The sequence below is a fragment of the Salmo trutta genome, chromosome 13 (genome assembly GCF_901001165.1).
Source record: "Salmo trutta chromosome 13, fSalTru1.1, whole genome shotgun sequence".
Classification (NCBI taxonomy): domain Eukaryota; kingdom Metazoa; phylum Chordata; class Actinopteri; order Salmoniformes; family Salmonidae; genus Salmo; species Salmo trutta.
This window is the reverse complement of record NC_042969.1, coordinates 59,380,762-59,390,536: the sequence shown is the minus strand read 5'-3', so window position 1 is coordinate 59,390,536 and position 9,775 is coordinate 59,380,762.

Sequence of the window (9,775 nt, the reverse complement as noted above, 5' to 3'; positions counted from 1 at the left end):
GGGTACTTTTTCCACCACTGGTTATTCTAAACAATTGATTCTGGGTGCTGAAATTAGCCACATGTCAATGTGAACAGTCGTTATGCCATTACAATGTGGATATCAGGCCCCATGTTCCCCCAGGAATGAAGAGAAGTAAGTTAATATTGTGAATATCATGGAGAGAGTTTTGCATAGTCCAACCATGGCTGATATAAATAACATGAAGATAGTGAATCTAAAAAAATGACATTTCCTAAAGAAAATATGTATGCTTGCTAGTCTTGAAGTATTATGATTTAGTTTAGTTTACTAGGATCCCCATTAGCTGCTGCGCATGCAGTAGCCACTCTTACTGGGATCCACACAAAATACAGTCACATGTGAAATGTATTAGCACCCTTGATAAAGATGAGCAAAAAAGACTATAAAATAAATAATAAACACTGAGCTATAATGTATGCTCAATTGTTTTTCTGAGAAAAATATTTACTTTAACAGGTATTGTTTTTTAAATCTCAAAAAGATAGGTGTGGCCAGTCCTTGCATCCATAGCTCTGTGTATGGATGCAGAGAAGTTCTCAACTAGTCGCTGCCTTCTGACCAATGTGACGGTCAGAATGACGACCAAAATTCCACAGGCAATTTTTTTTACACAGCTTGGCGGGAACACTTGAGAGAAGAAATACCTGTTTAGCCTGGCTAACCTGTTGATTTAGCCCACCTGTCGATTTAGACATTAGCCATGAAAAAGCCGCGATAGCCTACTGCTATGTGCTTGGATGGATAAAATGCAACATATTAGCACACCAATAGCATATTTATTTCCCATTGTGTGAGCAGGAAATATCCTTTTCTAGTTTCACTATCTCCATATTATTTATATCAGCCATGGTTGACCTATGCAAAACTCTCTCCATTATATCCACATTACTGACTGACTATCAACAGCCAAATATTGTCATCAAATTTAACAGTAAACCTAGTGGATCAATATACAACAACCAGTGTAATTTCATACAATGGCAATTGTATGCTCCAATGCAGGGGGATTGGGCCTCTTGTTATTCTAAACATTTGGTTCTGGGTGCCGAGATTAGCCTCAGCAAACCAAAATGTGTTGTTAGGAATAATGTGGATAGTTCCTTCAGGAACTAAGAAGATTAAGTAAATAATGTGGATGTCATGTAGAGAGTTTTGCATAGGCCAACCATGGCTGATATAAATTATATGAAGACATTGTGAAACTAGAAACGCTGTATGCTTTCTAGTCTCATACATCAACTATTACATTTTTTCCCCCTTTATTTTTGTTAAATATATAGGCATTTTCAACATAATACAAACCTGTGTGGCAGCCATTCTATCACGGAGAGCAAAAAGCCTCTCCTCATTTCTGTCTCTATGCACCTGCCTCTGCCCCCTGGCTCTCCCTCTAGCCCTGCTAGTCAGACTGCCATCATCAATTTTGCCCAACGCAACCTGTGCATACAATGAATGACGTTAGCTAGATGTCCTGCTATGTGGAATACTTTCTTACAAACATTGGCTATTACTAGCTGTAGCTGCAATTGTGTCAAACTAGCTTTGGTTTAGCAAACGTTAGCAAGGGAACCGACAGAACACATCACGGAAAATCAAAAAGTTGGTTCAGAGTTCGTTTTGATATTTCAATCTGCGTGTCCTGATTGCGTCTGGTGTGGGTTTGACAAAATCAACATGCGCACGATGGCGCGCGAGCGGTCTGGTCAGCATGTTAGCGTTGCAAAATAAATTGACACATACATTTTATTCAATCATTGCACCCACACTGCTCGCGAGCGTCTGCATTAGTAGTTTCACAGTTCCAGGCAAGAACACATTCTTGACCAGGTATGGACATCACATTACCAGTTGAACAACATTCAAGAACACACTATAGGCCAGGAATGGTGGTTGCATTACCAGTTTCACACTGTTTACTTCAGATACAACTTACTGGACTTAATCAAGTCAATCTTTGGGATAATTCAGTAAGAACAGCAAGCACACCAATAACTAGTAGTAGGAACCAATAGAACTTGATGAGCAAGGTATGTCGCAATATCCTTTAATCCTTCCTCTTAGCAAACACTATGTGTATTCAATTAAATGTGTGTGCTTGCTAGCCTTGAAGTATTAATGCTTGTGAAACAGTAGTACTAGTGATAGTGGTAATGACGGCAGTAGGCCTAGTAATGGTAGTAGTTAAAGGTAGTTATTTCGGGGTGGTTTGTAGGTGTGGACTTATTATAGTGGGAAATTATAATAGGCAAGCGTGAGTGCTAGTGCATTATTAGCAATAGAATGGGTTTTAAAGATTTCCATTTTTGTTTGTTACAGTATAATCGTCTGATTGTTCTGTGGCAGTGATTTCAGTTTAGAATGTTGAAACTTGCATTCCACCATCGAAATGAATGGAGATACAACAAGCTTTATCGTTTATAAAGTATGAATGGTGGCAAAAAGCTGTGTTGAGGAAATCTAAATTACGTCAGTCAGCACATGTCAACATTGGGTGGTTTTTGTAGTTGAAATGGATCAAGAGCAGCGGCGAAAACAATTTTTGCTCCATATTCTAAACTGAAATCACTGCCACAAAACTTTCAGAATGTTCAAAAATATATATAATTAAGCTTAAAAATCCATTCTATTGCTAATGATGCTATAGTACTTACTCTAACCATTATACTTGCCCACTATAATAACTCCACACCTACAAACCAACCCAAAATAAGTAACTTTAACTAACCCATAGCCTATGACAACCTTATTACCACCATTACTACAACTTCCATTAGCTAGGCATACTGCCGTCATTACCACTAATACTACTATTTCACAACCATTAATACTTCAACACTAGCAAGCACACACATTTACCTTAATAAATATAGTGTTTGCTAAGAGGAATGATAAAACGATATTGCAATATACCCATGCACATTGAATTATATTGGTTCCTACTACTAGTTATTAATGTGCTTGATGCACAGTAATATGAACAAAATGTGTCCGCTTATAGTATTGTTTTTACTGAATTATCTCAAAGTGTTACATGATAAAATCTAGTAAGATGTATCTGAAATAAACGGTGTGAAACTGATAATGCGACCTCCATACCTGGCGTATAGTGTGTTCTTGAATGGAGCGATAAAACTGGTAATGCAAATAGCAACATTTGTTTATGGCCAAGGCTCAACCAGTCTTCACTTGACCACCTAACATCATAGCATGAGTTTTGTCTAACCTCCAAAAGCTTCAAACACTAACACAGAAGGCAGACGTTTTACGTGCCCCCAACCGTTTTTTTTGTCAGCAGCTTATTTTTTCTGAGAAGTTGGAGGCGATCGAATAAACCCCCAATTCTGCTAGCAATCTTAGGACAATAAAATGGATGAGTTACTGGGAAGATTAAACGACCAACAGGACATTAAAAACTGTAACATCTTTTGCCTCACGGAGTCGAGGCTGAACTACGACAATATCAACATACAGCTGGCTGGTTATGTGATGTTCTGACAGGATAGAGCATCGGTGTCTAGTAAGACAAGGGGAGGCGGTCTATGTATTCTTGTAAACAACAGCTGGTGCATGATATCTAAGGAAGTCTCGAGCTATTGCTCGCCTGAGGTAGAGTTTCTCATGATAAGCTGCAGACCACACTACCTCCCGAGAGCGTTTTCATCTATATTCTTTGTAGCTGTTTACATACCACCGCAGTCAGAGGCTGGCACTAAGATAGCATTGAATGAGCTGTATTCTGCCATAAGCAAACAAGAAAACGCTCACCCAGAGGCGGCGCTCCTAGTAGCTGGGGACTTAAATGCAGGGAAACTTAAATCAAATGTATCAAATTTCTATCAGCATGTTAAATGTGCAACCAGAGGGAAAAGAACTTTAGACCACCTATACTCCACACACAGATATGCATACAAAGCTCTCCCGCGTCCTCCATTTGGCAAATCTGACCACAATTCCATCCTCCTGATTCCTGCTTACAAGCAAAAATTAAAGCAGGAAGTACCAGTGACAAGATAAATAAGAAAGTGGTCAGATGAAGCAGATGCTAAGCTACAGGACTGTTTTGTTAGCACAGACTGGAATATGTTCCTGGATTCCTCCAACGGAATTGAGGAGTACACCACATCTGTCATTGGCTTCATCAATAAGTGCATTGATGATGTCGTCCCCACAGTAACCATACGTACATACCCCAAACAGAAGCCATGGATTACAGGCAGCATCCGCACTGAGCTAAAGGCTAAAGCTGCCGCTTTCAAGGAGCGGGACTCTAACCCGGAAGCTTATAAGAAATCCCACAATGCTCTCCGACAAACCATCAAACAGGTAAAGCGTCAATACAGGACAAAATCGAGTCATAGTACGCCGGCTCTGGTGCTCGTCGGATCTGGCAGGGCCTGCAAACCATTACAGACTACAAAGGGAAGCACAGCCGAAAGCTGCCCAGTAACACGACCCTACCCGACGAGCTAAACTAATTATATGCAAGCTTCGAGGCTAATAACACTGAAACATGCATGAGAGCACCAGCTGTACCGGAAGACTGTGTGAGATCACGCTCTCTGCAGCCGATGTGAGTAAGACCTTTAGACAGGTCAACATTCACAAGGCCGCAGGGCCAGACGGATCACCAGGACGTGTACTGCAAGCATGCGCTGACCAACTAGCAAGTGTCTTTACTGACATTTTCAACCTCTCCCTGTTCGAGTCTGTAATACCAACATGTTTTAAGCAGACCACTATAGTGCCTGTGCCCAAGAACACTAAGATAACCTGCCTAAATGACTACCGACTCGTAGCACTCCCGTCTGTAGCCATGAAGTGCATTTAAAGGCTGGTCATGGCTCACATCAACACCATCATCCCAGAAACCCTAGACCCACTCCAATTTGCATACCGCCCCAAGAGATCCACAGATGATGCAGTCTCTATTGCACTCCACACTGCCCTTTCCCACCTGGAAAAAAGGAACACTTATGTGAGAATGCTATTCATTGACTACAGCTCAGTGTTCAACACCATAGTGCCCTCAAAGCATATCAATAAGCTAAGGACCCTGGGACTAAACACCTCCCTCTGCAACTGGATCCTGGACTTCCTGATGGGCCGCCCCGCTCTTTGGTCTTGGCCATGGTGGAGAGTTTGGAATCTGATTGATTGTGGACAGGTGTCTTTTTTACAGGTAACAAGCTGCGGTTAGGAGCACTCCCTTTAAGAGTGTGCTCCTAATCTCAGCTCGTTACCTGTATAAAGGACACCTGGGACCCAGAAATCTTTCTGATTGAGAGAGGGTCAAATACTTTTTTCCCTCATTAAAATGCAAATCAATTTATAACATTTTTGACATGCGTTTTTCTGGATTTTTTTGTTGTTCCCCCCCACTGTATACCCGCCAAACCACCACCACAAATGCCCCTACACCCCCTCAACCTTCCATGTGGGATCTGTGGCAGATGAATCAGAATTAGTTGGGTAACATAGATAATTAAGATGTCTTATCTTAATAATATGCTTATGTGATATACTTGTTATTAGAATGTATCCCTTTGGACTCTGATGTTGGCAGTTGCACTTCTTCCCTCAGCTGGGGCTCAGTCACTTGGGGCCCAGAGAGGGGAGAGGTCAGACTTGTCTTTTACATGTCTCTGGTGCTATGCAGAATATCAGAAAGGGAAGAAGACAGGATGGAACATTGTCTTCATATGTGAATGTGTCTTTACCTATTCTTAAACCATGTGAAGGGATGGCGTGATTAATGGGGAACCAATTACTTGTCTTCACAATGTCTGTGCGCAAGTCACTCATTCCTTTGGCATTGGGGGAAGGTGTATGGCAGTGTATGGAACCATTGTATGTCCTCTCCGATGTTGCACTTATCACGGGATAGTATATGACCTAGAGACTCACTCCCCTCAGTGAGCTTGTCCAGGAGTGGGGTCAATAAGGGGTTTTACTTGAGATGGGAGTATCTAGAGTTGACAATTGAGTTATGCCATTGGATGAGTTGGTGTTTTTGTTCTATACCGTACCAGGAGAGACGGTTCCAGTTTGGAGTAGGAGGGCCAGACACTGGTCTGTACAATGAAAAACTGTTGACACAGCAGATGCTGTCTGCTATGTATTATAGATACCTTTCATACAAATCTTAACCTTCTGACCATTCTATGTATCTGCTGTTCGTCATGTAGATTGAGAGGGGTGTATCTTGGCTATAAAAGATCTTTGTACTTTTGTGTTCATTAGCAATAGGGAATCGTTGAAAGTCAGTGCTATTGCAAAGCTCTTAATAAATATGTAGTTTAAGTATAACTGACTTGTGTGTGAAGTTTGTCTCTCTCCTCATTTGGTAATACAGAAATTAACCACCACAGATCCAACACTGCTCTTGAACCATTTATGCTACAAACACCAAACCAAATCGTACATGTGCAGTCTGACTTGCTTTGCTTCAACACAGCTTGTTGCTACAATTTATGGGTATTTCTATAAACTAGGGTACCAGTGAGCATTTCTGGTTTGGAGCTGTTACAAAGTCATTGATAATAATTGGCCTTTTTTCCCATGTCAACACATTAACATATAAAGGGGGAACATACTGTAGATTCAACTCATGATTTACATTGAATGTATCAAAACCTATGTTTAAACCCTTTCTCGTGCTGTCCGGGTAGCTGGTCAGACGATCCCGCAGGTGAAGAAGCCGGATGTGGATGCTCATTACGTAAACACATGTGAACAAAACTAGAGAAATAAGCTTTTTGTGCATATGGAACATTTTGGGATCTTTTATTTCAGCTCCTGAAACATGTTGTGTTTATATTTTCGTTCAGTATGCTTTAATAAGACAAGCTAGAGAGCACACACATTTTCTTCAAGAAATGTACAGGAAACAAAATAAAGGAAACACCAACATAAAGTGTCTTAATAGGGCGTTGGGCCACCCACGACGCAGAACAGCTTTAATGCACCTTGGCACATCTCTCTATTGGAGGGATGTGACACCATGCTTCCATGAGAAATTCCATCATTTGGTGTTTTGTTGATGGTGTAAAACGCTGTCTCAGGCGCTGGTCCAAAATCTCCCTTAAGTGTTCAATTGGGATGAGATATGGTGACAGACGGCCATGGCCTATGGTTTACATCATTTTCATGCTCACCAAACAATTCAGTGACCACTCGGGCCCTGTCGTTGAGGACATTGTCTCTCTTGAACAAGGCATATTTCCCATGGACATGAAACACACTAAAGTTATACCTCTGTATAAGAAAGGGATAAAGTCTGGCCCTGGGAATTATAGGCCTGTATCTATCCTCAGTGTAACATCAAAGATCCTGGAGAGAGTTGTACATGAGTAAATTTATGTTTTTCTAAAACCCGACTGAAAAACATACTCCACTAATTTATGTCTTCTCAGTTGTGTAAAGTAACGATGTAGAAATACTTTGTTACTGTACTTAAGTCGTATCTGTACTTTATTTATATTTGTCGACTTACTTTACTACATAAAAATATACACACACTTACTCTGATACATTTCCCCTGACACCTTCGTTACTCACTACAAAATCAAAATCAATCTGAAGCTGGAAGAAAAAACAAATCACGTTGGCAAAAAGATGCAAGCAACATTGGCGAGTCGGCACACTCACGGGTGAACTTGTTTTGCTAGGCAGCAGGTGACGACATACAGAGCTTATCCAATCCTCATCAGTGTGGGCAAATCCAAGGGTCCTAAAATGTAAACCCCATCCGCCTGTTACTTGCAAAACAGTCATCCACTCAGCAGCACTTTGCCCACGCGTGTCCGAAATCGCACAATCATGTGCGACATCGCTCTACCACCACCACCACCACCTCCAGATGAGGACGAACACCCTTGGCTGTATCTAAAATAAAATGTTCTCTTTTCTCGGAATGTCTTATGTTTAGCAAAAGTTCAGAAAATACCAGCGTTCAAGAACTCACGGTCGATCCTAAAAAAAAAAAAACACATTAAGGTAAGTCTACTGTTAGCTTGCTAGAATAACGTTAGCATGCTAATTAGCTAACCTAACTAGCCCACATTTGCGAATGCAACAAGCAGTGTTAGTGAACTATATAGGATTAGCTAGCATCAACTAACTAGTAGCTACCTACTTCAGCTGGCTAAAATGTGCCCAGATTCAGAAGCTTTGTTAGCTAAAGCAATCTTTTTGCAAGATGGCGCCGAGAGACGGCAGCGTCGAGTCAAGTCCTTAGGAAACTGCAGTATTTGTTTTTTTTAGGTGGTATAAGTTCTTAAATGCTATTACATACAGCCGGGAAGACCTATTGATATCAGCGAAATGTAAAATTTACCAGCACTACGACCAGGAATATGACTTTCCCAAAGCGGATCCTTTGTCTGCACCTCCCAGGGCAATTGAACTGATTCCAGAGACCGACCCAAAATCCCGTCGGAGGAGAGGGTGCCGGAGCGGTCTTCTAGTGAGGCTTCGGCTGCGCGCACACCACCCACCGCTTCCGAGTATATTACACGCTAATGTCCAGTCCCTAGTTTAAAGTCGACAAAATTAGGGCAAGAGTTGCTTTCCAAAGAGATATCCGGAATTGTAACATACTGTTTCACAGAGACATGGCTAGCTGGGGACATGTCAGAGTCTGTACAGCCAACAGGATTTTCAGTGCATTGCGCAGACAGGAACAAACGTCTATGGTAAGAAGATGGGCGGGGGTGTACGTTTCATGATTAACAACTCATAGTGTAATTGTATCAACATACAAGAACTCAAGTCCTTTTGTTCACCTGACCTAGAATTCCTCACAATCAAGAGAAATCTCCTCGGTTATCGTCACAGCCGTGTTTATCCCCCGCAAGCGGATACCAAGACAGCCATCAAGGAACTTCACTGGACTTTATGCAAACCATATATCCTGAGGCTGCATTTATTGTAGCTGGGGATTTTAACAAAGCTAATCTGAGAACAAGGCTACCGAAATTCTATCAGCGTATCGATTGCAGTACACGAGCAAGTAACACTCGACCACTGCTACTCTAACTTCCGCGATCCATGCAAGGCCCTCGCCAGTCCTCCTTTTAGCAAATCTGACCATGACTCCATCTTGGTTGCTCCCCTCCTATAGGCAGAAACTAAAACAGGAAGTGCCCGTGCTTAGGTATAGCCAACGCTGGTCTGACCAATTGGATTTCACGCTTCAAGATTGCTTTGATCACGTGGACTGGGATATGTTCCGGGTAGCCTCAGACAATAACATTGATGTACACGCCGAGTCGGTGAGCGAGTTCCTAAGGACGTGTAGGAGACGTTGTACCCACTGACTATTAAAACCTTCCCTAACCAGAAAACGTGGATTGATGGCAGCATTTTGCGCAAAACTGAAAGTACGTACCACTGCATTTAATCATGGCAAGGCGACTGAATACAAACAGTGTAGTTATTCCCTCCGTAAGGCAATCTAACAAGCAAAGCGTCAGTATAGAGAAAGTGGAGTCGCAATGCAACGGCTCAAACACGAGACACGTGGCAGGGTCTACAGACAATCACGGATTACAAAAAGAAAACCAGCCTCCCCTCAATATCCTATGCACTGCTGTAGATTGAGCGGATTGGATAGGTAAACAGGTGGTAGTTCCATATTGCTCTCAGATACGCCAGGTCAAATTGTTGCCATATGCTATTGCTTACTTTCCAATTCTTTCAGATCAAGTGCAAAGGGATTCAGGGTGCATTTCAGCTTTAGAACGTCATGATC